Below are 27,503 nucleotides of genomic sequence, written 5' to 3'. Positions count from 1 at the left end.
CAATGAAAGGATGTTCTCTCTCCCGAAGAAATCCGAGTCGGGTACGACCAAACCAGCATGGCTCACGGTTTCCGGTCCAGTCCTTTTGCGACGCCACGTCCGGTACTCTAAGAACGGCCCCTTGGTTGACCGAGTGACTCTGCTCCATGCGAACTCACATGATGCCTACGTTGAGTACCCGGACGGACGGGAGGACACAGTCTCGATAAGGGACCTAGCAAAGCCGGATCAGGTGCAGCAGTGCCTTTCACCCAACCTCTCCCTATTCCTTCTCCCCCAGGTCATGTGCTAGAACAGAGGAACCAGCACCACCCCACCAGCTCAGGCCAGATTGTCGACAACGCCATTGCGGAATTGAACGAAGCAGTGGCCGCTCCCTACGGGCCTGCCGGCGACATGACTCCGGCGACTCCAATCCCGGCGCCACGGCGGTCACGACCGGTACAGCCTCGAACCTCCATTCACCCTGGGGTCGGTTCTCAAAGAAGGGGTGAATGTGATAGGACAGATTCTATCACCAATGAGTATATGTACAGATTGTCGTGTTGGATGACTGTGATTGTCTGAGAGTGTAGCCACACCTACTGGCAAGTCTTCAAGGACTGCTCCTAGCCAGACCAGGTCATTCTGGACTGGTCGACCTACTTGTGATATGCTCCAGTCTTTTAATTAATAAAAGCCTTGGTTTGGATCAACACCTCTTTGGTTCTTTCGACGCGCATCACAGAGAGTGAGTTTAGGTAACTGACATCTACCACCATGAACTTCCCAGCTTCCTTCACATTGGTCGGAACGTTCCCCCACCCACACCCTCAAAGTAACGATAGCGACATTCCTGGCCTCGAGCTACTCGGTTACATTCAGGCTCCTTTCCCTGTCTGTTTGGTTCGCTCACCTTCCAAGTGCTCTCAATAAGAAAGATCCCAAAATTCAAGAGATATGGAGTGTGTTGTATGGAAAGGCCCAAAATGGCTGTCTTCTGGTAATGCGGACGGCGAGAATTGTGCACCGTGAAGAAGGGGTCAGGCCAGAAAGGAGACCTGTACATCCTTACCTCCTCGATGTAAAATGGAACAATTTTTTAAAAATTGATACGTACCTGAAAGAAGGTGTGTGTGTGTGTGTGTGTGTGTGTGTATGTGGCAGAAATGGTCATTTTGCGTTGGAGGCCAAGTGAGTGTCGCGCGCCATACGCACACGGCATGCAATGAAAGTCGATAGAGACTGCGTTCAATGCGACTGCGAGAAAAGTGACACAAAGCTGCAAACACAGAGAGAGAGAGAGAGTGAGAGAGAAAATTCTTACTCTTCATTTCAACTTTAAAAATATCCCAAAAGGGAAGTGCACCGTTCCCAGAGGCACTGCAATACTGGGTCGATGCGTGGAGTGGACGGAGCAAGCCCCTATTCCATCTCCCTGTTCCAAAAATCAATTTAATATATGGTCCCTAGATAAGGGACGTATCAGATATTAAACTGATAAGAACAGATACTACACTTGATCTTAGCCAAAAGGCCGAGAAGCGATACCTCCCAACTGTTTGAACCTTTTCGCACCCTGCAGCCCCTCTCTCCATTCAGTTGCACAAAGTGGCTGCAAAGCCCGACTCGCCTGCCCCTCTGCAGCCTTGCCGTCGTCTTGGGACCATTTCCCATTTTGTTCGCCACATGTTGCTTTCTCCCCTCCTTTTCAGTCAAACTTCATCATGGATATGTAGACTTGTTGGTGCTCCACCAATCATAGAGGAGAGAAGTGTGCTTATCCGCACCCACGTCACCGGCTTAGCAGGCAGCTGCGAAAGGCAGGCCTCGTAAAGCAGTTCTTTGTCACGCCGGCTGTCAAGGGTCACTTGCTTTCCCAGCCCTGACCTTGCAGTCCCACGACGAGCTGCAAACGAGCGACTCGGCCGGCCATTCGGGCGCGTTAGCGATCCTCGGCGTACCCAGCTTGACGCGAGGCGCGGACCCGATTCCATCAAGTGAAGCAGACAAATAGTTCCTTTTCCCCTGCTTCCGCTCGTGGGGGCTTGACTGTGCGCTTCCTCGTCTTGTACGTACGATCGTGCCCCTCGGGAGCAGGAGTAGACCACTCAGCCCCTCAATCCTGTTCTGCCATTGGTCTAGAGCGTGGCCACCCTGACTGCAGGTTGGACGACCTTCCAATTTCCTGCTTCCTTGCTCCTCGTGCATCCCCCTTCTTCGCCCTCGTACGGAAGGACGTTCGCAGTCTCTGCTCACGCCGTCGCCCTTTAAGGGAGTGTGATAGTACAGATTCGATCACCGATGTCTATATTTACATATGTACAGATGATAGTGTAGGATGACTGTGATTGGCTGAGAGTGTAGCCACACCTACTGGCAGCTCTTAAAGGACTGCTCCTAGCCAGACCAGGTCACTCTGGACTGGTCGACCTACTTGTGATATGCTCCATTCTTTTAGCGTCTCAGCGTAGACTTCAAGGGGTCCCTACCGTCGACCAACCGTAACACCTACATCCTTACGGCCATCGACGAGTACTCCCGCTTCCAGTTCGCTGTGCCCTGCTCGGACATGACTGCCTCCTCAGTTATAGAGGCCCTGCACACCATCTTGGCCATCTTCGGGTACCCCAGTTACATCCACAGTGACAGGGAGTCCTCGTTTATGAGTGCGGAGCTGCGGCAGTACCTTCTGGAGCGTGGCATTGCTTCAAGCAGGACCACCGGCTATAACCCATGCGGCAATGGGCAAGTCGAAAGAGAGAATGCCACCGTATGCAAAGCGTTTACGCTTGCCCTCCGGTCCAAAGGTCTCCCCACCTCTCGCTGGCAGGATGCGCTCACTGGTGCCCGACACTCCATCCGCTGCTTCCTATGCCCGGCGACCAATGCCACCCCCCCCCCACCCCCACCCCCCAATGAAAGGATGTTCTCTCTCCCGAAGAAATCCGAGTCGGGTACGACCAAACCAGCATGGCTCACGGTTTCCGGTCCAGTCCTTTTGCGACGCCACGTCCGGTACTCTAAGAACGGCCCCTTGGTTGACCGAGTGACTCTGCTCCATGCGAACTCACATGATGCCTACGTTGAGTACCCGGACGGACGGGAGGACACAGTCTCGATAAGGGACCTAGCAAAGCCGGATCAGGTGCAGCAGTGCCTTTCACCCAACCTCTCCCTATTCCTTCTCCCCCAGGTCATGTGCTAGAACAGAGGAACCAGCACCACCCCACCAGCTCAGGCCAGATTGTCGACAACGCCATTGCGGAATTGAACGAAGCAGTGGCCGCTCCCTACGGGCCTGCCGGCGACATGACTCCGGCGACTCCAATCCCGGCGCCACGGCGGTCACGACCGGTACAGCCTCGAACCTCCATTCACCCTGGGGTCGGTTCTCAAAGAAGGGGTGAATGTGATAGGACAGATTCTATCACCAATGAGTATATGTACAGATTGTCGTGTTGGATGACTGTGATTGTCTGAGAGTGTAGCCACACCTACTGGCAAGTCTTCAAGGACTGCTCCTAGCCAGACCAGGTCATTCTGGACTGGTCGACCTACTTGTGATATGCTCCAGTCTTTTAATTAATAAAAGCCTTGGTTTGGATCAACACCTCTTTGGTTCTTTCGACGCGCATCACAGAGAGTGAGTTTAGGTAACTGACATCTACCACCATGAACTTCCCAGCTTCCTTCACATTGGTCGGAACGTTCCCCCACCCACACCCTCAAAGTAACGATAGCGACATTCCTGGCCTCGAGCTACTCGGTTACATTCAGGCTCCTTTCCCTGTCTGTTTGGTTCGCTCACCTTCCAAGTGCTCTCAATAAGAAAGATCCCAAAATTCAAGAGATATGGAGTGTGTTGTATGGAAAGGCCCAAAATGGCTGTCTTCTGGTAATGCGGACGGCGAGAATTGTGCACCGTGAAGAAGGGGTCAGGCCAGAAAGGAGACCTGTACATCCTTACCTCCTCGATGTAAAATGGAACAATTTTTTAAAAATTGATACGTACCTGAAAGAAGGTGTGTGTGTGTGTGTGTGTGTGTGTATGTGGCAGAAATGGTCATTTTGCGTTGGAGGCCAAGTGAGTGTCGCGCGCCATACGCACACGGCATGCAATGAAAGTCGATAGAGACTGCGTTCAATGCGACTGCGAGAAAAGTGACACAAAGCTGCAAACACAGAGAGAGAGAGAGAGTGAGAGAGAAAATTCTTACTCTTCATTTCAACTTTAAAAATATCCCAAAAGGGAAGTGCACCGTTCCCAGAGGCACTGCAATACTGGGTCGATGCGTGGAGTGGACGGAGCAAGCCCCTATTCCATCTCCCTGTTCCAAAAATCAATTTAATATATGGTCCCTAGATAAGGGACGTATCAGATATTAAACTGATAAGAACAGATACTACACTTGATCTTAGCCAAAAGGCCGAGAAGCGATACCTCCCAACTGTTTGAACCTTTTCGCACCCTGCAGCCCCTCTCTCCATTCAGTTGCACAAAGTGGCTGCAAAGCCCGACTCGCCTGCCCCTCTGCAGCCTTGCCGTCGTCTTGGGACCATTTCCCATTTTGTTCGCCACATGTTGCTTTCTCCCCTCCTTTTCAGTCAAACTTCATCATGGATATGTAGACTTGTTGGTGCTCCACCAATCATAGAGGAGAGAAGTGTGCTTATCCGCACCCACGTCACCGGCTTAGCAGGCAGCTGCGAAAGGCAGGCCTCGTAAAGCAGTTCTTTGTCACGCCGGCTGTCAAGGGTCACTTGCTTTCCCAGCCCTGACCTTGCAGTCCCACGACGAGCTGCAAACGAGCGACTCGGCCGGCCATTCGGGCGCGTTAGCGATCCTCGGCGTACCCAGCTTGACGCGAGGCGCGGACCCGATTCCATCAAGTGAAGCAGACAAATAGTTCCTTTTCCCCTGCTTCCGCTCGTGGGGGCTTGACTGTGCGCTTCCTCGTCTTGTACGTACGATCGTGCCCCTCGGGAGCAGGAGTAGACCACTCAGCCCCTCAATCCTGTTCTGCCATTGGTCTAGAGCGTGGCCACCCTGACTGCAGGTTGGACGACCTTCCAATTTCCTGCTTCCTTGCTCCTCGTGCATCCCCCTTCTTCGCCCTCGTACGGAAGGACGTTCGCAGTCTCTGCTCACGCCGTCGCCCTTTAAGGGAGTGTGATAGTACAGATTCGATCACCGATGTCTATATTTACATATGTACAGATGATAGTGTAGGATGACTGTGATTGGCTGAGAGTGTAGCCACACCTACTGGCAGCTCTTAAAGGACTGCTCCTAGCCAGACCAGGTCACTCTGGACTGGTCGACCTACTTGTGATATGCTCCATTCTTTTAGCGTCTCAGCGTAGACTTCAAGGGGTCCCTACCGTCGACCAACCGTAACACCTACATCCTTACGGCCATCGACGAGTACTCCCGCTTCCAGTTCGCTGTGCCCTGCTCGGACATGACTGCCTCCTCAGTTATAGAGGCCCTGCACACCATCTTGGCCATCTTCGGGTACCCCAGTTACATCCACAGTGACAGGGAGTCCTCGTTTATGAGTGCGGAGCTGCGGCAGTACCTTCTGGAGCGTGGCATTGCTTCAAGCAGGACCACCGGCTATAACCCATGCGGCAATGGGCAAGTCGAAAGAGAGAATGCCACCGTATGCAAAGCGTTTACGCTTGCCCTCCGGTCCAAAGGTCTCCCCACCTCTCGCTGGCAGGATGCGCTCACTGGTGCCCGACACTCCATCCGCTGCTTCCTATGCCCGGCGACCAATGCCACCCCCCCCCCACCCCCACCCCCCAATGAAAGGATGTTCTCTCTCCCGAAGAAATCCGAGTCGGGTACGACCAAACCAGCATGGCTCACGGTTTCCGGTCCAGTCCTTTTGCGACGCCACGTCCGGTACTCTAAGAACGGCCCCTTGGTTGACCGAGTGACTCTGCTCCATGCGAACTCACATGATGCCTACGTTGAGTACCCGGACGGACGGGAGGACACAGTCTCGATAAGGGACCTAGCAAAGCCGGATCAGGTGCAGCAGTGCCTTTCACCCAACCTCTCCCTATTCCTTCTCCCCCAGGTCATGTGCTAGAACAGAGGAACCAGCACCACCCCACCAGCTCAGGCCAGATTGTCGACAACGCCATTGCGGAATTGAACGAAGCAGTGGCCGCTCCCTACGGGCCTGCCGGCGACATGACTCCGGCGACTCCAATCCCGGCGCCACGGCGGTCACGACCGGTACAGCCTCGAACCTCCATTCACCCTGGGGTCGGTTCTCAAAGAAGGGGTGAATGTGATAGGACAGATTCTATCACCAATGAGTATATGTACAGATTGTCGTGTTGGATGACTGTGATTGTCTGAGAGTGTAGCCACACCTACTGGCAAGTCTTCAAGGACTGCTCCTAGCCAGACCAGGTCATTCTGGACTGGTCGACCTACTTGTGATATGCTCCAGTCTTTTAATTAATAAAAGCCTTGGTTTGGATCAACACCTCTTTGGTTCTTTCGACGCGCATCACAGAGAGTGAGTTTAGGTAACTGACATCTACCACCATGAACTTCCCAGCTTCCTTCACATTGGTCGGAACGTTCCCCCACCCACACCCTCAAAGTAACGATAGCGACATTCCTGGCCTCGAGCTACTCGGTTACATTCAGGCTCCTTTCCCTGTCTGTTTGGTTCGCTCACCTTCCAAGTGCTCTCAATAAGAAAGATCCCAAAATTCAAGAGATATGGAGTGTGTTGTATGGAAAGGCCCAAAATGGCTGTCTTCTGGTAATGCGGACGGCGAGAATTGTGCACCGTGAAGAAGGGGTCAGGCCAGAAAGGAGACCTGTACATCCTTACCTCCTCGATGTAAAATGGAACAATTTTTTAAAAATTGATACGTACCTGAAAGAAGGTGTGTGTGTGTGTGTGTGTGTGTGTATGTGGCAGAAATGGTCATTTTGCGTTGGAGGCCAAGTGAGTGTCGCGCGCCATACGCACACGGCATGCAATGAAAGTCGATAGAGACTGCGTTCAATGCGACTGCGAGAAAAGTGACACAAAGCTGCAAACACAGAGAGAGAGAGAGAGAGTGAGAGAGAAAATTCTTACTCTTCATTTCAACTTTAAAAATATCCCAAAAGGGAAGTGCACCGTTCCCAGAGGCACTGCAATACTGGGTCGATGCGTGGAGTGGACGGAGCAAGCCCCTATTCCATCTCCCTGTTCCAAAAATCAATTTAATATATGGTCCCTAGATAAGGGACGTATCAGATATTAAACTGATAAGAACAGATACTACACTTGATCTTAGCCAAAAGGCCGAGAAGCGATACCTCCCAACTGTTTGAACCTTTTCGCACCCTGCAGCCCCTCTCTCCATTCAGTTGCACAAAGTGGCTGCAAAGCCCGACTCGCCTGCCCCTCTGCAGCCTTGCCGTCGTCTTGGGACCATTTCCCATTTTGTTCGCCACATGTTGCTTTCTCCCCTCCTTTTCAGTCAAACTTCATCATGGATATGTAGACTTGTTGGTGCTCCACCAATCATAGAGGAGAGAGGTGTGCTTATCCGCACCCACGTCACCGGCTTAGCAGGCAGCTGCGAAAGGCAGGCCTCGTAAAGCAGTTCTTTGTCACGCCGGCTGTCAAGGGTCACTTGCTTTCCCAGCCCTGACCTTGCAGTCCCACGACGAGCTGCAAACGAGCGACTCGGCCGGCCATTCGGGCGCGTTAGCGATCCTCGGCGTACCCAGCTTGACGCGAGGCGCGGACCCGATTCCATCAAGTGAAGCAGACAAATAGTTCCTTTTCCCCTGCTTCCGCTCGTGGGGGCTTGACTGTGCGCTTCCTCGTCTTGTACGTACGATCGTGCCCCTCGGGAGCAGGAGTAGACCACTCAGCCCCTCAATCCTGTTCTGCCATTGGTCTAGAGCGTGGCCACCCTGACTGCAGGTTGGACGACCTTCCACTTTCCTGCTTCCTTGCTCCTCGTGCATCCCCCTTCTTCGCCCTCGTACGGAAGGACGTTCGCAGTCTCTGCTCACGCCGCCGCCCTTTAAGGGAGTGTGATAGTACAGATTCGATCACCGATGTCTATATTTACATATGTACAGATGATAGTGTAGGATGACTGTGATTGGCTGAGAGTGTAGCCACACCTACTGGCAGCTCTTAAAGGACTGCTCCTAGCCAGACCAGGTCACTCTGGACTGGTCGACCTACTTGTGATATGCTCCATTCTTTTAGCGTCTCAGCGTAGACTTCAAGGGGTCCCTACCGTCGACCAACCGTAACACCTACATCCTTACGGCCATCGACGAGTACTCCCGCTTCCCGTTCGCTGTGCCCTGCTCGGACATGACTGCCTCCTCAGTTATAGAGGCCCTGCACACCATCTTGGCCATCTTCGGGTACCCCAGTTACATCCACAGTGACAGGGAGTCCTCGTTTATGAGTGCGGAGCTGCGGCAGTACCTTCTGGAGCGTGGCATTGCTTCAAGCAGGACCACCGGCTATAACCCATGCGGCAATGGGCAAGTCGAAAGAGAGAATGCCACCGTCTGCAAAGCGGTTACGCTTGCCCTCCGGTCCAAAGGTCTCCCCACCTCTCGCTGGCAGGATGCGCTCACTGGTGCCCGACACTCCATCCGCTGCTTCCTATGCCCGGCGACCAATGCCACCCCTCCCCCCCCACCCCCCAATGAAAGGATGTTCTCTTTCCCGAAGAAATCCGAGTCGGGTACGACCAAACCAGCATGGCTCACGGTTTCCGGTCCAGTCCTTTTGCGACGCCACGTCCGGTACTCTAAGAACGGCCCCTTGGTTGACCGAGTGACTCTGCTCCATGCGAACTCACATGATGCCTACATTGAGTACCCGGATGGACGGGAGGACACAGTCTCGATAAGGGACCTAGCAAAGCCGGATCAGGTGCAGCAGTGCCTTTCACCCAACCTCTCCCTATTCCTTCTCCCCCAGGTCATGTGCTTGAACAGAGGAACCAGCACCACCCCACCAGCTCAGGCCAGATTGTCGACAACGCCATTGCGGAATTGAACGAAGCAGTGGCCGCTCCCTACGGGCCTGCCGGCGACATGACTCCGGCGACTCCAATCCCGGCGCCACGGCGGTCACGACCGGTACAGCCTCGAACCTCCATTCACCCTGGGGTCGGTTCTCAAAGAAGGGGTGAATGTGATAGGACAGATTCTATCACCAATGAGTATATGTACAGATTGTCGTGTTGGATGACTGTGATTGTCTGAGAGTGTAGCCACACCTACTGGCAAGTCTTCAAGGACTGCTCCTAGCCAGACCAGGTCATTCTGGACTGGTCGACCTACTTGTGATATGCTCCAGTCTTTTAATTAATAAAAGCCTTGGTTTGGATCAACACCTCTTTGGTTCTTTCGACGCGCATCACAGAGAGTGAGTTTAGGTAACTGACATCTACCACCATGAACTTCCCAGCTTCCTTCACATTGGTCGGAACGTTCCCCCACCCACACCCTCAAAGTAACGATAGCGACATTCCTGGCCTCGAGCTACTCGGTTACATTCAGGCTCCTTTCCCTGTCTGTTTGGTTCGCTCACCTTCCAAGTGCTCTCAATAAGAAAGATCCCAAAATTCAAGAGATATGGAGTGTGTTGTATGGAAAGGCCCAAAATGGCTGTCTTCTGGTAATGCGGACGGCGAGAATTGTGCACCGTGAAGAAGGGGTCAGGCCAGAAAGGAGACCTGTACATCCTTACCTCCTCGATGTAAAATGGAACAATTTTTAAAAAATTGATACGTACCTGAAAGAAGGTGAGTGTGTGTGTGTGTGTGTGTATGTGGCAGAAATGGTCATTTTGCGTTGGAGGCCAAGTGAGTGTCGCGCGCCATACGCACACGGCATGCAATGAAAGTCGATAGAGACTGCGTTCAATGCGACTGCGAGAAAAGTGACACAAAGCTGCAAACACAGAGAGAGAGAGAGAGTGAGAGAGAAAATTCTTACTCTTCATTTCAACTTTAAAAATATCCCAAAAGGGAAGTGCACCGTTCCCAGAGGCACTGCAATACTGGGTCGATGCGTGGAGTGGACGGAGCAAGCCCCTATTCCATCTCCCTGTTCCAAAAATCAATTTAATATATGGTCCCTAGATAAGGGACGTATCAGATATTAAACTGATAAGAACAGATACTACACTTGATCTTAGCCAAAAGGCCGAGAAGCGATACCTCCCAACTGTTTGAACCTTTTCGCACCCTGCAGCCCCTCTCTCCATTCAGTTGCACAAAGTGGCTGCAAAGCCCGACTCGCCTGCCCCTCTGCAGCCTTGCCGTCGTCTTGGGACCATTTCCCATTTTGTTCGCCACATGTTGCTTTCTCCCCTCCTTTTCAGTCAAACTTCATCATGGATATGTAGACTTGTTGGTGCTCCACCAATCATAGAGGAGAGAGGTGTGCTTATCCGCACCCACGTCACCGGCTTAGCAGGCAGCTGCGAAAGGCAGGCCTCGTAAAGCAGTTCTTTGTCACGCCGGCTGTCAAGGGTCACTTGCTTTCCCAGCCCTGACCTTGCAGTCCCACGACGAGCTGCAAACGAGCGACTCGGCCGGCCATTCGGGCGCGTTAGCGATCCTCGGCGTACCCAGCTTGACGCGAGGCGCGGACCCGATTCCATCAAGTGAAGCAGACAAATAGTTCCTTTTCCCCTGCTTCCGCTCGTGGGGGCTTGACTGTGCGCTTCCTCGTCTTGTACGTACGATCGTGCCCCTCGGGAGCAGGAGTAGACCACTCAGCCCCTCAATCCTGTTCTGCCATTGGTCTAGAGCGTGGCCACCCTGACTGCAGGTTGGACGACCTTCCACTTTCCTGCTTCCTTGCTCCTCGTGCATCCCCCTTCTTCGCCCTCGTACGGAAGGACGTTCGCAGTCTCTGCTCACGCCGCCGCCCTTTAAGGGAGTGTGATAGTACAGATTCGATCACCGATGTCTATATTTACATATGTACAGATGATAGTGTAGGATGACTGTGATTGGCTGAGAGTGTAGCCACACCTACTGGCAGCTCTTAAAGGACTGCTCCTAGCCAGACCAGGTCACTCTGGACTGGTCGACCTACTTGTGATATGCTCCATTCTTTTAGCGTCTCAGCGTAGACTTCAAGGGGTCCCTACCGTCGACCAACCGTAACACCTACATCCTTACGGCCATCGACGAGTACTCCCGCTTCCCGTTCGCTGTGCCCTGCTCGGACATGACTGCCTCCTCAGTTATAGAGGCCCTGCACACCATCTTGGCCATCTTCGGGTACCCCAGTTACATCCACAGTGACAGGGAGTCCTCGTTTATGAGTGCGGAGCTGCGGCAGTACCTTCTGGAGCGTGGCATTGCTTCAAGCAGGACCACCGGCTATAACCCATGCGGCAATGGGCAAGTCGAAAGAGAGAATGCCACCGTCTGCAAAGCGGTTACGCTTGCCCTCCGGTCCAAAGGTCTCCCCACCTCTCGCTGGCAGGATGCGCTCACTGGTGCCCGACACTCCATCCGCTGCTTCCTATGCCCGGCGACCAATGCCACCCCTCCCCCCCCACCCCCCAATGAAAGGATGTTCTCTTTCCCGAAGAAATCCGAGTCGGGTACGACCAAACCAGCATGGCTCACGGTTTCCGGTCCAGTCCTTTTGCGACGCCACGTCCGGTACTCTAAGAACGGCCCCTTGGTTGACCGAGTGACTCTGCTCCATGCGAACTCACATGATGCCTACATTGAGTACCCGGACGGACGGGAGGACACAGTCTCGATAAGGGACCTAGCAAAGCCGGATCAGGTGCAGCAGTGCCTTTCACCCAACCTCTCCCTATTCCTTCTCCCCCAGGTCATGTGCTTGAACAGAGGAACCAGCACCACCCCACCAGCTCAGGCCAGATTGTCGACAACGCCATTGCGGAATTGAACGAAGCAGTGGCCGCTCCCTACGGGCCTGCCGGCGACATGACTCCGGCGACTCCAATCCCGGCGCCACGGCGGTCACGACCGGTACAGCCTCGAACCTCCATTCACCCTGGGGTCGGTTCTCAAAGAAGGGGTGAATGTGATAGGACAGATTCTATCACCAATGAGTATATGTACAGATTGTCGTGTTGGATGACTGTGATTGTCTGAGAGTGTAGCCACACCTACTGGCAAGTCTTCAAGGACTGCTCCTAGCCAGACCAGGTCATTCTGGACTGGTCGACCTACTTGTGATATGCTCCAGTCTTTTAATTAATAAAAGCCTTGGTTTGGATCAACACCTCTTTGGTTCTTTCGACGCGCATCACAGAGAGTGAGTTTAGGTAACTGACATCTACCACCATGAACTTCCCAGCTTCCTTCACATTGGTCGGAACGTTCCCCCACCCACACCCTCAAAGTAACGATAGCGACATTCCTGGCCTCGAGCTACTCGGTTACATTCAGGCTCCTTTCCCTGTCTGTTTGGTTCGCTCACCTTCCAAGTGCTCTCAATAAGAAAGATCCCAAAATTCAAGAGATATGGAGTGTGTTGTATGGAAAGGCCCAAAATGGCTGTCTTCTGGTAATGCGGACGGCGAGAATTGTGCACCGTGAAGAAGGGGTCAGGCCAGAAAGGAGACCTGTACATCCTTACCTCCTCGATGTAAAATGGAACAATTTTTTAAAAATTGATACGTACCTGAAAGAAGGTGTGTGTGTGTGTGTGTGTGTGTGTGTGTGTGTGTGTATGTGGCAGAAATGGTCATCTTGCGTTGGAGGCCAAGTGAGTGTCGCGCGCCATACGCACACGGCATGCAATGAAAGTCGATAGAGACTGCGTTCAATGCGACTGCGAGAAAAGTGACACAAAGCTGCAAACACAGAGAGAGAGAGAGAGAGAGAGAGAGAGAGAGAGTGAGAGTGAGAGAGAAAATTCTTACTCTTCATTTCAACTTTAAAAATATCCCAAAAGGGAAGTGCACCGTTCCCAGAGGCACTGCAATACTGGGTCGATGCGTGGAGTGGACGGAGCAAGCCCCTATTCCATCTCCCTGTTCCAAAAATCAATTTAATATATGGTCCCTAGATAAGGGACGTATCAGATATTAAACTGATAAGAACAGATACTACACTTGATCTTAGCCAAAAGGCCGAGAAGCGATACCTCCCAACTGTTTGAACCTTTTCGCACCCTGCAGCCCCTCTCTCCATTCAGTTGCACAAAGTGGCTGCAAAGCCCGACTCGCCTGCCCCTCTGCAGCCTTGCCGTCGTCTTGGGACCATTTCCCATTTTGTTCGCCACATGTTGCTTTCTCCCCTCCTTTTCAGTCAAACTTCATCATGGATATGTAGACTTGTTGGTGCTCCACCAATCATAGAGGAGAGAGGTGTGCTTATCCGCACCCACGTCACCGGCTTAGCAGGCAGCTGCGAAAGGCAGGCCTCGTAAAGCAGTTCTTTGTCACGCCGGCTGTCAAGGGTCACTTGCTTTCCCAGCCCTGACCTTGCAGTCCCACGACGAGCTGCAAACGAGCGACTCGGCCGGCCATTCGGGCGCGTTAGCGATCCTCGGCGTACCCAGCTTGACGCGAGGCGCGGACCCGATTCCATCAAGTGAAGCAGACAAATAGTTCCTTTTCCCCTGCTTCCGCTCGTGGGGGCTTGACTGTGCGCTTCCTCGTCTTGTACGTACGATCGTGCCCCTCGGGAGCAGGAGTAGACCACTCAGCCCCTCAATCCTGTTCTGCCATTGGTCTAGAGCGTGGCCACCCTGACTGCAGGTTGGACGACCTTCCACTTTCCTGCTTCCTTGCTCCTCGTGCATCCCCCTTCTTCGCCCTCGTACGGAAGGACGTTCGCAGTCTCTGCTCACGCCGCCGCCCTTTAAGGGAGTGTGATAGTACAGATTCGATCACCGATGTCTATATTTACATATGTACAGATGATAGTGTAGGATGACTGTGATTGGCTGAGAGTGTAGCCACACCTACTGGCAGCTCTTAAAGGACTGCTCCTAGCCAGACCAGGTCACTCTGGACTGGTCGACCTACTTGTGATATGCTCCATTCTTTTAGCGTCTCAGCGTAGACTTCAAGGGGTCCCTACCGTCGACCAACCGTAACACCTACATCCTTACGGCCATCGACGAGTACTCCCGCTTCCCGTTCGCTGTGCCCTGCTCGGACATGACTGCCTCCTCAGTTATAGAGGCCCTGCACACCATCTTGGCCATCTTCGGGTACCCCAGTTACATCCACAGTGACAGGGAGTCCTCGTTTATGAGTGCGGAGCTGCGGCAGTACCTTCTGGAGCGTGGCATTGCTTCAAGCAGGACCACCGGCTATAACCCATGCGGCAATGGGCAAGTCGAAAGAGAGAATGCCACCGTCTGCAAAGCGGTTACGCTTGCCCTCCGGTCCAAAGGTCTCCCCACCTCTCGCTGGCAGGATGCGCTCACTGGTGCCCGACACTCCATCCGCTGCTTCCTATGCCCGGCGACCAATGCCACCCCTCCCCCCCCACCCCCCAATGAAAGGATGTTCTCTTTCCCGAAGAAATCCGAGTCGGGTACGACCAAACCAGCATGGCTCACGGTTTCCGGTCCAGTCCTTTTGCGACGCCACGTCCGGTACTCTAAGAACGGCCCCTTGGTTGACCGAGTGACTCTGCTCCATGCGAACTCACATGATGCCTACATTGAGTACCCGGACGGACGGGAGGACACAGTCTCGATAAGGGACCTAGCAAAGCCGGATCAGGTGCAGCAGTGCCTTTCACCCAACCTCTCCCTATTCCTTCTCCCCCAGGTCATGTGCTTGAACAGAGGAACCAGCACCACCCCACCAGCTCAGGCCAGATTGTCGACAACGCCATTGCGGAATTGAACGAAGCAGTGGCCGCTCCCTACGGGCCTGCCGGCGACATGACTCCGGCGACTCCAATCCCGGCGCCACGGCGGTCACGACCGGTACAGCCTCGAACCTCCATTCACCCTGGGGTCGGTTCTCAAAGAAGGGGTGAATGTGATAGGACAGATTCTATCACCAATGAGTATATGTACAGATTGTCGTGTTGGATGACTGTGATTGTCTGAGAGTGTAGCCACACCTACTGGCAAGTCTTCAAGGACTGCTCCTAGCCAGACCAGGTCATTCTGGACTGGTCGACCTACTTGTGATATGCTCCAGTCTTTTAATTAATAAAAGCCTTGGTTTGGATCAACACCTCTTTGGTTCTTTCGACGCGCATCACAGAGAGTGAGTTTAGGTAACTGACATCTACCACCATGAACTTCCCAGCTTCCTTCACATTGGTCGGAACGTTCCCCCACCCACACCCTCAAAGTAACGATAGCGACATTCCTGGCCTCGAGCTACTCGGTTACATTCAGGCTCCTTTCCCTGTCTGTTTGGTTCGCTCACCTTCCAAGTGCTCTCAATAAGAAAGATCCCAAAATTCAAGAGATATGGAGTGTGTTGTATGGAAAGGCCCAAAATGGCTGTCTTCTGGTAATGCGGACGGCGAGAATTGTGCACCGTGAAGAAGGGGTCAGGCCAGAAAGGAGACCTGTACATCCTTACCTCCTCGATGTAAAATGGAACAATTTTTTAAAAATTGATACGTACCTGAAAGAAGGTGTGTGTGTGTGTGTGTGTGTGTGTGTGTGTGTGTGTGTGTGTGTGTGTGTGTGTATGTGGCAGAAATGGTCATCTTGCGTTGGAGGCCAAGTGAGTGTCGCGCGCCATACGCACACGGCATGCAATGAAAGTCGATAGAGACTGCGTTCAATGCGACTGCAAGAAAAGTGACACAAAGCTGCAAACACAGAGAGAGAGAGAGAGAGAGAGAGAGAGAGAGAGTGAGAGAGAGAGAGAAAATTCTTACTCTTCATTTCAACTTTAAAAATATCCCAAAAGGGAAGTGCACCGTTCCCAGAGGCACTGCAATACTGGGTCGATGCGTGGAGTGGACGGAGCAAGCCCCTATTCCATCTCCCTGTTCCAAAAATCAATTTAATATATGGTCCCTAGATAAGGGACGTATCAGATATTAAACTGATAAGAACAGATACTACACTTGATCTTAGCCAAAAGGCCGAGAAGCGATACCTCCCAACTGTTTGAACCTTTTCGCACCCTGCAGCCCCTCTCTCCATTCAGTTGCACAAAGTGGCTGCAAAGCCCGACTCGCCTGCCCCTCTGCAGCCTTGCCGTCGTCTTGGGACCATTTCCCATTTTGTTCGCCACATGTTGCTTTCTCCCCTCCTTTTCAGTCAAACTTCATCATGGATATGTAGACTTGTTGGTGCTCCACCAATCATAGAGGAGAGAGGTGTGCTTATCCGCACCCACGTCACCGGCTTAGCAGGCAGCTGCGAAAGGCAGGCCTCGTAAAGCAGTTCTTTGTCACGCCGGCTGTCAAGGGTCACTTGCTTTCCCAGCCCTGACCTTGCAGTCCCACGACGAGCTGCAAACGAGCGACTCGGCCGGCCATTCGGGCGCGTTAGCGATCCTCGGCGTACCCAGCTTGACGCGAGGCGCGGACCCGATTCCATCAAGTGAAGCAGACAAATAGTTCCTTTTCCCCTGCTTCCGCTCGTGGGGGCTTGACTGTGCGCTTCCTCGTCTTGTACGTACGATCGTGCCCCTCGGGAGCAGGAGTAGACCACTCAGCCCCTCAATCCTGTTCTGCCATTGGTCTAGAGCGTGGCCACCCTGACTGCAGGTTGGACGACCATCCACTTTCCTGCTTCCTTGCTCCTCGTGCATCCCCCTTCTTCGCCCTCGTACGGAAGGACGTTCGCAGTCTCTGCTCACGCCGCCGCCCTTTAAGGGAGTGTGATAGTACAGATTCGATCACCGATGTCTATATTTACATATGTACAGATGATAGTGTAGGATGACTGTGATTGGCTGAGAGTGTAGCCACACCTACTGGCAGCTCTTAAAGGACTGCTCCTAGCCAGACCAGGTCACTCTGGACTGGTCGACCTACTTGTGATATGCTCCATTCTTTTAGCGTCTCAGCGTAGACTTCAAGGGGTCCCTACCGTCGACCAACCGTAACACCTACATCCTTACGGCCATCGACGAGTACTCCCGCTTCCCGTTCGCTGTGCCCTGCTCGGACATGACTGCCTCCTCAGTTATAGAGGCCCTGCACACCATCTTGGCCATCTTCGGGTACCCCAGTTACATCCACAGTGACAGGGAGTCCTCGTTTATGAGTGCGGAGCTGCGGCAGTACCTTCTGGAGCGTGGCATTGCTTCAAGCAGGACCACCGGCTATAACCCATGCGGCAATGGGCAAGTCGAAAGAGAGAATGCCACCGTCTGCAAAGCGGTTACGCTTGCCCTCCGGTCCAAAGGTCTCCCCACCTCTCGCTGGCAGGATGCGCTCACTGGTGCCCGACACTCCATCCGCTGCTTCCTATGCCCGGCGACCAATGCCACCCCTCCCCCCCCACCCCCCAATGAAAGGATGTTCTCTTTCCCGAAGAAATCCGAGTCGGGTACGACCAAACCAGCATGGCTCACGGTTTCCGGTCCAGTCCTTTTGCGACGCCACGTCCGGTACTCTAAGAACGGCCCCTTGGTTGACCGAGTGACTCTGCTCCATGCGAACTCACATGATGCCTACATTGAGTACCCGGACGGACGGGAGGACACAGTCTCGATAAGGGACCTAGCAAAGCCGGATCAGGTGCAGCAGTGCCTTTCACCCAACCTCTCCCTATTCCTTCTCCCCCAGGTCATGTGCTTGAACAGAGGAACCAGCACCACCCCACCAGCTCAGGCCAGATTGTCGACAACGCCATTGCGGAATTGAACGAAGCAGTGGCCGCTCCCTACGGGCCTGCCGGCGACATGACTCCGGCGACTCCAATCCCGGCGCCACGGCGGTCACGACCGGTACAGCCTCGAACCTCCATTCACCCTGGGGTCGGTTCTCAAAGAAGGGGTGAATGTGATAGGACAGATTCTATCACCAATGAGTATATGTACAGATTGTCGTGTTGGATGACTGTGATTGTCTGAGAGTGTAGCCACACCTACTGGCAAGTCTTCAAGGACTGCTCCTAGCCAGACCAGGTCATTCTGGACTGGTCGACCTACTTGTGATATGCTCCAGTCTTTTAATTAATAAAAGCCTTGGTTTGGATCAACACCTCTTTGGTTCTTTCGACGCGCATCACAGAGAGTGAGTTTAGGTAACTGACATCTACCACCATGAACTTCCCAGCTTCCTTCACATTGGTCGGAACGTTCCCCCACCCACACCCTCAAAGTAACGATAGCGACATTCCTGGCCTCGAGCTACTCGGTTACATTCAGGCTCCTTTCCCTGTCTGTTTGGTTCGCTCACCTTCCAAGTGCTCTCAATAAGAAAGATCCCAAAATTCAAGAGATATGGAGTGTGTTGTATGGAAAGGCCCAAAATGGCTGTCTTCTGGTAATGCGGACGGCGAGAATTGTGCACCGTGAAGAAGGGGTCAGGCCAGAAAGGAGACCTGTACATCCTTACCTCCTCGATGTAAAATGGAACAATTTTTTAAAAATTGATACGTACCTGAAAGAAGGTGTGTGTGTGTGTGTGTGTGTGTGTGTGTGTATGTGGCAGAAATGGTCATTTTGCGTTGGAGGCCAAGTGAGTGTCGCGCGCCATACGCACACGGCATGCAATGAAAGTCGATAGAGACTGCGTTCAATGCGACTGCGAGAAAAGTGACACAAAGCTGCAAACACAGAGAGAGAGAGAGAGTGAGAGAGAAAATTCTTACTCTTCATTTCAACTTTAAAAATATCCCAAAAGGGAAGTGCACCGTTCCCAGAGGCACTGCAATACTGGGTCGATGCGTGGAGTGGACGGAGCAAGCCCCTATTCCATCTCCCTGTTCCAAAAATCAATTTAATATATGGTCCCTAGATAAGGGACGTATCAGATATTAAACTGATAAGAACAGATACTACACTTGATCTTAGCCAAAAGGCCGAGAAGCGATACCTCCCAACTGTTTGAACCTTTTCGCACCCTGCAGCCCCTCTCTCCATTCAGTTGCACAAAGTGGCTGCAAAGCCCGACTCGCCTGCCCCTCTGCAGCCTTGCCGTCGTCTTGGGACCATTTCCCATTTTGTTCGCCACATGTTGCTTTCTCCCCTCCTTTTCAGTCAAACTTCATCATGGATATGTAGACTTGTTGGTGCTCCACCAATCATAGAGGAGAGAGGTGTGCTTATCCGCACCCACGTCACCGGCTTAGCAGGCAGCTGCGAAAGGCAGGCCTCGTAAAGCAGTTCTTTGTCACGCCGGCTGTCAAGGGTCACTTGCTTTCCCAGCCCTGACCTTGCAGTCCCACGACGAGCTGCAAACGAGCGACTCGGCCGGCCATTCGGGCGCGTTAGCGATCCTCGGCGTACCCAGCTTGACGCGAGGCGCGGACCCGATTCCATCAAGTGAAGCAGACAAATAGTTCCTTTTCCCCTGCTTCCGCTCGTGGGGGCTTGACTGTGCGCTTCCTCGTCTTGTACGTACGATCGTGCCCCTCGGGAGCAGGAGTAGACCACTCAGCCCCTCAATCCTGTTCTGCCATTGGTCTAGAGCGTGGCCACCCTGACTGCAGGTTGGACGACCTTCCACTTTCCTGCTTCCTTGCTCCTCGTGCATCCCCCTTCTTCGCCCTCGTACGGAAGGACGTTCGCAGTCTCTGCTCACGCCGCCGCCCTTTAAGGGAGTGTGATAGTACAGATTCGATCACCGATGTCTATATTTACATATGTACAGATGATAGTGTAGGATGACTGTGATTGGCTGAGAGTGTAGCCACACCTACTGGCAGCTCTTAAAGGACTGCTCCTAGCCAGACCAGGTCACTCTGGACTGGTCGACCTACTTGTGATATGCTCCATTCTTTTAGCGTCTCAGCGTAGACTTCAAGGGGTCCCTACCGTCGACCAACCGTAACACCTACATCCTTACGGCCATCGACGAGTACTCCCGCTTCCCGTTCGCTGTGCCCTGCTCGGACATGACTGCCTCCTCAGTTATAGAGGCCCTGCACACCATCTTGGCCATCTTCGGGTACCCCAGTTACATCCACAGTGACAGGGAGTCCTCGTTTATGAGTGCGGAGCTGCGGCAGTACCTTCTGGAGCGTGGCATTGCTTCAAGCAGGACCACCGGCTATAACCCATGCGGCAATGGGCAAGTCGAAAGAGAGAATGCCACCGTCTGCAAAGCGGTTACGCTTGCCCTCCGGTCCAAAGGTCTCCCCACCTCTCGCTGGCAGGATGCGCTCACTGGTGCCCGACACTCCATCCGCTGCTTCCTATGCCCGGCGACCAATGCCACCCCTCCCCCCCCACCCCCCAATGAAAGGATGTTCTCTTTCCCGAAGAAATCCGAGTCGGGTACGACCAAACCAGCATGGCTCACGGTTTCCGGTCCAGTCCTTTTGCGACGCCACGTCCGGTACTCTAAGAACGGCCCCTTGGTTGACCGAGTGACTCTGCTCCATGCGAACTCACATGATGCCTACATTGAGTACCCGGACGGACGGGAGGACACAGTCTCGATAAGGGACCTAGCAAAGCCGGATCAGGTGCAGCAGTGCCTTTCACCCAACCTCTCCCTATTCCTTCTCCCCCAGGTCATGTGCTTGAACAGAGGAACCAGCACCACCCCACCAGCTCAGGCCAGATTGTCGACAACGCCATTGCGGAATTGAACGAAGCAGTGGCCGCTCCCTACGGGCCTGCCGGCGACATGACTCCGGCGACTCCAATCCCGGCGCCACGGCGGTCACGACCGGTACAGCCTCGAACCTCCATTCACCCTGGGGTCGGTTCTCAAAGAAGGGGTGAATGTGATAGGACAGATTCTATCACCAATGAGTATATGTACAGATTGTCGTGTTGGATGACTGTGATTGTCTGAGAGTGTAGCCACACCTACTGGCAAGTCTTCAAGGACTGCTCCTAGCCAGACCAGGTCATTCTGGACTGGTCGACCTACTTGTGATATGCTCCAGTCTTTTAATTAATAAAAGCCTTGGTTTGGATCAACACCTCTTTGGTTCTTTCGACGCGCATCACAGAGAGTGAGTTTAGGTAACTGACATCTACCACCATGAACTTCCCAGCTTCCTTCACATTGGTCGGAACGTTCCCCCACCCACACCCTCAAAGTAACGATAGCGACATTCCTGGCCTCGAGCTACTCGGTTACATTCAGGCTCCTTTCCCTGTCTGTTTGGTTCGCTCACCTTCCAAGTGCTCTCAATAAGAAAGATCCCAAAATTCAAGAGATATGGAGTGTGTTGTATGGAAAGGCCCAAAATGGCTGTCTTCTGGTAATGCGGACGGCGAGAATTGTGCACCGTGAAGAAGGGGTCAGGCCAGAAAGGAGACCTGTACATCCTTACCTCCTCGATGTAAAATGGAACAATTTTTTAAAAATTGATACGTACCTGAAAGAAGGTGTGTGTGTGTGTGTGTGTGTGTGTGTGTGTGTGTGTGTGTATGTGGCAGAAATGGTCATCTTGCGTTGGAGGCCAAGTGAGTGTCGCGCGCCATACGCACACGGCATGCAATGAAAGTCGATAGAGACTGCGTTCAATGCGACTGCGAGAAAAGTGACACAAAGCTGCAAACACAGAGAGAGAGAGAGAGAGAGAGAGAGTGAGAGTGAGAGAGAAAATTCTTACTCTTCATTTCAACTTTAAAAATATCCCAAAAGGGAAGTGCACCGTTCCCAGAGGCACTGCAATACTGGGTCGATGCGTGGAGTGGACGGAGCAAGCCCCTATTCCATCTCCCTGTTCCAAAAATCAATTTAATATATGGTCCCTAGATAAGGGACGTATCAGATATTAAACTGATAAGAACAGATACTACACTTGATCTTAGCCAAAAGGCCGAGAAGCGATACCTCCCAACTGTTTGAACCTTTTCGCACCCTGCAGCCCCTCTCTCCATTCAGTTGCACAAAGTGGCTGCAAAGCCCGACTCGCCTGCCCCTCTGCAGCCTTGCCGTCGTCTTGGGACCATTTCCCATTTTGTTCGCCACATGTTGCTTTCTCCCCTCCTTTTCAGTCAAACTTCATCATGGATATGTAGACTTGTTGGTGCTCCACCAATCATAGAGGAGAGAGGTGTGCTTATCCGCACCCACGTCACCGGCTTAGCAGGCAGCTGCGAAAGGCAGGCCTCGTAAAGCAGTTCTTTGTCACGCCGGCTGTCAAGGGTCACTTGCTTTCCCAGCCCTGACCTTGCAGTCCCACGACGAGCTGCAAACGAGCGACTCGGCCGGCCATTCGGGCGCGTTAGCGATCCTCGGCGTACCCAGCTTGACGCGAGGCGCGGACCCGATTCCATCAAGTGAAGCAGACAAATAGTTCCTTTTCCCCTGCTTCCGCTCGTGGGGGCTTGACTGTGCGCTTCCTCGTCTTGTACGTACGATCGTGCCCCTCGGGAGCAGGAGTAGACCACTCAGCCCCTCAATCCTGTTCTGCCATTGGTCTAGAGCGTGGCCACCCTGACTGCAGGTTGGACGACCTTCCACTTTCCTGCTTCCTTGCTCCTCGTGCATCCCCCTTCTTCGCCCTCGTACGGAAGGACGTTCGCAGTCTCTGCTCACGCCGCCGCCCTTTAAGGGAGTGTGATAGTACAGATTCGATCACCGATGTCTATATTTACATATGTACAGATGATAGTGTAGGATGACTGTGATTGGCTGAGAGTGTAGCCACACCTACTGGCAGCTCTTAAAGGACTGCTCCTAGCCAGACCAGGTCACTCTGGACTGGTCGACCTACTTGTGATATGCTCCATTCTTTTAGCGTCTCAGCGTAGACTTCAAGGGGTCCCTACCGTCGACCAACCGTAACACCTACATCCTTACGGCCATCGACGAGTACTCCCGCTTCCCGTTCGCTGTGCCCTGCTCGGACATGACTGCCTCCTCAGTTATAGAGGCCCTGCACACCATCTTGGCCATCTTCGGGTACCCCAGTTACATCCACAGTGACAGGGAGTCCTCGTTTATGAGTGCGGAGCTGCGGCAGTACCTTCTGGAGCGTGGCATTGCTTCAAGCAGGACCACCGGCTATAACCCATGCGGCAATGGGCAAGTCGAAAGAGAGAATGCCACCGTCTGCAAAGCGGTTACGCTTGCCCTCCGGTCCAAAGGTCTCCCCACCTCTCGCTGGCAGGATGCGCTCACTGGTGCCCGACACTCCATCCGCTGCTTCCTATGCCCGGCGACCAATGCCACCCCTCCCCCCCCACCCCCCAATGAAAGGATGTTCTCTTTCCCGAAGAAATCCGAGTCGGGTACGACCAAACCAGCATGGCTCACGGTTTCCGGTCCAGTCCTTTTGCGACGCCACGTCCGGTACTCTAAGAACGGCCCCTTGGTTGACCGAGTGACTCTGCTCCATGCGAACTCACATGATGCCTACATTGAGTACCCGGACGGACGGGAGGACACAGTCTCGATAAGGGACCTAGCAAAGCCGGATCAGGTGCAGCAGTGCCTTTCACCCAACCTCTCCCTATTCCTTCTCCCCCAGGTCATGTGCTTGAACAGAGGAACCAGCACCACCCCACCAGCTCAGGCCAGATTGTCGACAACGCCATTGCGGAATTGAACGAAGCAGTGGCCGCTCCCTACGGGCCTGCCGGCGACATGACTCCGGCGACTCCAATCCCGGCGCCACGGCGGTCACGACCGGTACAGCCTCGAACCTCCATTCACCCTGGGGTCGGTTCTCAAAGAAGGGGTGAATGTGATAGGACAGATTCTATCACCAATGAGTATATGTACAGATTGTCGTGTTGGATGACTGTGATTGTCTGAGAGTGTAGCCACACCTACTGGCAAGTCTTCAAGGACTGCTCCTAGCCAGACCAGGTCATTCTGGACTGGTCGACCTACTTGTGATATGCTCCAGTCTTTTAATTAATAAAAGCCTTGGTTTGGATCAACACCTCTTTGGTTCTTTCGACGCGCATCACAGAGAGTGAGTTTAGGTAACTGACATCTACCACCATGAACTTCCCAGCTTCCTTCACATTGGTCGGAACGTTCCCCCACCCACACCCTCAAAGTAACGATAGCGACATTCCTGGCCTCGAGCTACTCGGTTACATTCAGGCTCCTTTCCCTGTCTGTTTGGTTCGCTCACCTTCCAAGTGCTCTCAATAAGAAAGATCCCAAAATTCAAGAGATATGGAGTGTGTTGTATGGAAAGGCCCAAAATGGCTGTCTTCTGGTAATGCGGACGGCGAGAATTGTGCACCGTGAAGAAGGGGTCAGGCCAGAAAGGAGACCTGTACATCCTTACCTCCTCGATGTAAAATGGAACAATTTTTTAAAAATTGATACGTACCTGAAAGAAGGTGTGTGTGTGTGTGTGTGTGTGTGTGTGTGTATGTGGCAGAAATGGTCATTTTGCGTTGGAGGCCAAGTGAGTGTCGCGCGCCATACGCACACGGCATGCAATGAAAGTCGATAGAGACTGCGTTCAATGCGACTGCGAGAAAAGTGACACAAAGCTGCAAACACAGAGAGAGAGAGAGAGTGAGAGAGAAAATTCTTACTCTTCATTTCAACTTTAAAAATATCCCAAAAGGGAAGTGCACCGTTCCCAGAGGCACTGCAATACTGGGTCGATGCGTGGAGTGGACGGAGCAAGCCCCTATTCCATCTCCCTGTTCCAAAAATCAATTTAATATATGGTCCCTAGATAAGGGACGTATCAGATATTAAACTGATAAGAACAGATACTACACTTGATCTTAGCCAAAAGGCCGAGAAGCGATACCTCCCAACTGTTTGAACCTTTTCGCACCCTGCAGCCCCTCTCTCCATTCAGTTGCACAAAGTGGCTGCAAAGCCCGACTCGCCTGCCCCTCTGCAGCCTTGCCGTCGTCTTGGGACCATTTCCCATTTTGTTCGCCACATGTTGCTTTCTCCCCTCCTTTTCAGTCAAACTTCATCATGGATATGTAGACTTGTTGGTGCTCCACCAATCATAGAGGAGAGAGGTGTGCTTATCCGCACCCACGTCACCGGCTTAGCAGGCAGCTGCGAAAGGCAGGCCTCGTAAAGCAGTTCTTTGTCACGCCGGCTGTCAAGGGTCACTTGCTTTCCCAGCCCTGACCTTGCAGTCCCACGACGAGCTGCAAACGAGCGACTCGGCCGGCCATTCGGGCGCGTTAGCGATCCTCGGCGTACCCAGCTTGACGCGAGGCGCGGACCCGATTCCATCAAGTGAAGCAGACAAATAGTTCCTTTTCCCCTGCTTCCGCTCGTGGGGGCTTGACTGTGCGCTTCCTCGTCTTGTACGTACGATCGTGCCCCTCGGGAGCAGGAGTAGACCACTCAGCCCCTCAATCCTGTTCTGCCATTGGTCTAGAGCGTGGCCACCCTGACTGCAGGTTGGACGACCTTCCACTTTCCTGCTTCCTTGCTCCTCGTGCATCCCCCTTCTTCGCCCTCGTACGGAAGGACGTTCGCAGTCTCTGCTCACGCCGCCGCCCTTTAAGGGAGTGTGATAGTACAGATTCGATCACCGATGTCTATATTTACATATGTACAGATGATAGTGTAGGATGACTGTGATTGGCTGAGAGTGTAGCCACACCTACTGGCAGCTCTTAAAGGACTGCTCCTAGCCAGACCAGGTCACTCTGGACTGGTCGACCTACTTGTGATATGCTCCATTCTTTTAGCGTCTCAGCGTAGACTTCAAGGGGTCCCTACCGTCGACCAACCGTAACACCTACATCCTTACGGCCATCGACGAGTACTCCCGCTTCCCGTTCGCTGTGCCCTGCTCGGACATGACTGCCTCCTCAGTTATAGAGGCCCTGCACACCATCTTGGCCATCTTCGGGTACCCCAGTTACATCCACAGTGACAGGGAGTCCTCGTTTATGAGTGCGGAGCTGCGGCAGTACCTTCTGGAGCGTGGCATTGCTTCAAGCAGGACCACCGGCTATAACCCATGCGGCAATGGGCAAGTCGAAAGAGAGAATGCCACCGTCTGCAAAGCGGTTACGCTTGCCCTCCGGTCCAAAGGTCTCCCCACCTCTCGCTGGCAGGATGCGCTCACTGGTGCCCGACACTCCATCCGCTGCTTCCTATGCCCGGCGACCAATGCCACCCCTCCCCCCCCACCCCCCAATGAAAGGATGTTCTCTTTCCCGAAGAAATCCGAGTCGGGTACGACCAAACCAGCATGGCTCACGGTTTCCGGTCCAGTCCTTTTGCGACGCCACGTCCGGTACTCTAAGAACGGCCCCTTGGTTGACCGAGTGACTCTGCTCCATGCGAACTCACATGATGCCTACATTGAGTACCCGGACGGACGGGAGGACACAGTCTCGATAAGGGACCTAGCAAAGCCGGATCAGGTGCAGCAGTGCCTTTCACCCAACCTCTCCCTATTCCTTCTCCCCCAGGTCATGTGCTTGAACAGAGGAACCAGCACCACCCCACCAGCTCAGGCCAGATTGTCGACAACGCCATTGCGGAATTGAACGAAGCAGTGGCCGCTCCCTACGGGCCTGCCGGCGACATGACTCCGGCGACTCCAATCCCGGCGCCACGGCGGTCACGACCGGTACAGCCTCGAACCTCCATTCACCCTGGGGTCGGTTCTCAAAGAAGGGGTGAATGTGATAGGACAGATTCTATCACCAATGAGTATATGTACAGATTGTCGTGTTGGATGACTGTGATTGTCTGAGAGTGTAGCCACACCTACTGGCAAGTCTTCAAGGACTGCTCCTAGCCAGACCAGGTCATTCTGGACTGGTCGACCTACTTGTGATATGCTCCAGTCTTTTAATTAATAAAAGCCTTGGTTTGGATCAACACCTCTTTGGTTCTTTCGACGCGCATCACAGAGAGTGAGTTTAGGTAACTGACATCTACCACCATGAACTTCCCAGCTTCCTTCACATTGGTCGGAACGTTCCCCCACCCACACCCTCAAAGTAACGATAGCGACATTCCTGGCCTCGAGCTACTCGGTTACATTCAGGCTCCTTTCCCTGTCTGTTTGGTTCGCTCACCTTCCAAGTGCTCTCAATAAGAAAGATCCCAAAATTCAAGAGATATGGAGTGTGTTGTATGGAAAGGCCCAAAATGGCTGTCTTCTGGTAATGCGGACGGCGAGAATTGTGCACCGTGAAGAAGGGGTCAGGCCAGAAAGGAGACCTGTACATCCTTACCTCCTCGATGTAAAATGGAACAATTTTTTAAAAATTGATACGTACCTGAAAGAAGGTGTGTGTGTGTGTGTGTGTGTGTGTGTGTGTGTGTGTGTGTGTGTGTGTGTGTGTATGTGGCAGAAATGGTCATCTTGCGTTGGAGGCCAAGTGAGTGTCGCGCGCCATACGCACACGGCATGCAATGAAAGTCGATAGAGACTGCGTTCAATGCGACTGCAAGAAAAGTGACACAAAGCTGCAAACACAGAGAGAGAGAGAGAGAGAGAGAGAGAGAGAGAGAGAGTGAGAGAGAGAGAG

At 53.1% G+C, this 27,503-nt stretch overlaps 9 non-coding genes across 9 annotated transcripts; all 9 read right to left on the bottom strand.

Moving 5' to 3' along the window:
- Positions 1-1,337: 1,337 nt before the first annotated feature.
- Positions 1,338-1,528, bottom strand: LOC138749090 (U2 spliceosomal RNA). Its single transcript, XR_011348407.1, has one exon. It is a non-coding gene; the product is annotated as a U2 spliceosomal RNA (small nuclear RNA).
- A 2,702-nt stretch (positions 1,529-4,230) lies between these two features.
- Positions 4,231-4,421, bottom strand: LOC138749089 (U2 spliceosomal RNA). Its single transcript, XR_011348406.1, has one exon. It is a non-coding gene; the product is annotated as a U2 spliceosomal RNA (small nuclear RNA).
- A 2,704-nt stretch (positions 4,422-7,125) lies between these two features.
- On the bottom strand, positions 7,126-7,316 carry LOC138749088 (U2 spliceosomal RNA). The gene has a single exon (XR_011348405.1). It is a non-coding gene; the product is annotated as a U2 spliceosomal RNA (small nuclear RNA).
- Positions 7,317-10,013: 2,697 nt separating this feature from the next.
- LOC138749087 (U2 spliceosomal RNA) lies at positions 10,014-10,204 on the bottom strand. Its single transcript, XR_011348404.1, has one exon. It is a non-coding gene; the product is annotated as a U2 spliceosomal RNA (small nuclear RNA).
- Positions 10,205-12,939: 2,735 nt separating this feature from the next.
- LOC138749086 (U2 spliceosomal RNA) lies at positions 12,940-13,130 on the bottom strand. Its single transcript, XR_011348403.1, has one exon. It is a non-coding gene; the product is annotated as a U2 spliceosomal RNA (small nuclear RNA).
- A 2,753-nt stretch (positions 13,131-15,883) lies between these two features.
- On the bottom strand, positions 15,884-16,074 carry LOC138749085 (U2 spliceosomal RNA). Its single transcript, XR_011348402.1, has one exon. It is a non-coding gene; the product is annotated as a U2 spliceosomal RNA (small nuclear RNA).
- Positions 16,075-18,779: 2,705 nt separating this feature from the next.
- LOC138749083 (U2 spliceosomal RNA) lies at positions 18,780-18,970 on the bottom strand. The gene has a single exon (XR_011348401.1). It is a non-coding gene; the product is annotated as a U2 spliceosomal RNA (small nuclear RNA).
- A 2,731-nt stretch (positions 18,971-21,701) lies between these two features.
- Positions 21,702-21,892, bottom strand: LOC138749082 (U2 spliceosomal RNA). The gene has a single exon (XR_011348400.1). It is a non-coding gene; the product is annotated as a U2 spliceosomal RNA (small nuclear RNA).
- A 2,705-nt stretch (positions 21,893-24,597) lies between these two features.
- Positions 24,598-24,788, bottom strand: LOC138749081 (U2 spliceosomal RNA). The gene has a single exon (XR_011348399.1). It is a non-coding gene; the product is annotated as a U2 spliceosomal RNA (small nuclear RNA).
- Positions 24,789-27,503: the final 2,715 nt, after the last annotated feature.

The sequence above is a fragment of the Narcine bancroftii genome, chromosome 13, assembly GCF_036971445.1.
Source record: "Narcine bancroftii isolate sNarBan1 chromosome 13, sNarBan1.hap1, whole genome shotgun sequence".
Taxonomy (NCBI): domain Eukaryota; kingdom Metazoa; phylum Chordata; class Chondrichthyes; order Torpediniformes; family Narcinidae; genus Narcine; species Narcine bancroftii.
This window is presented reverse-complemented; position numbering and strand designations above follow the sequence as displayed.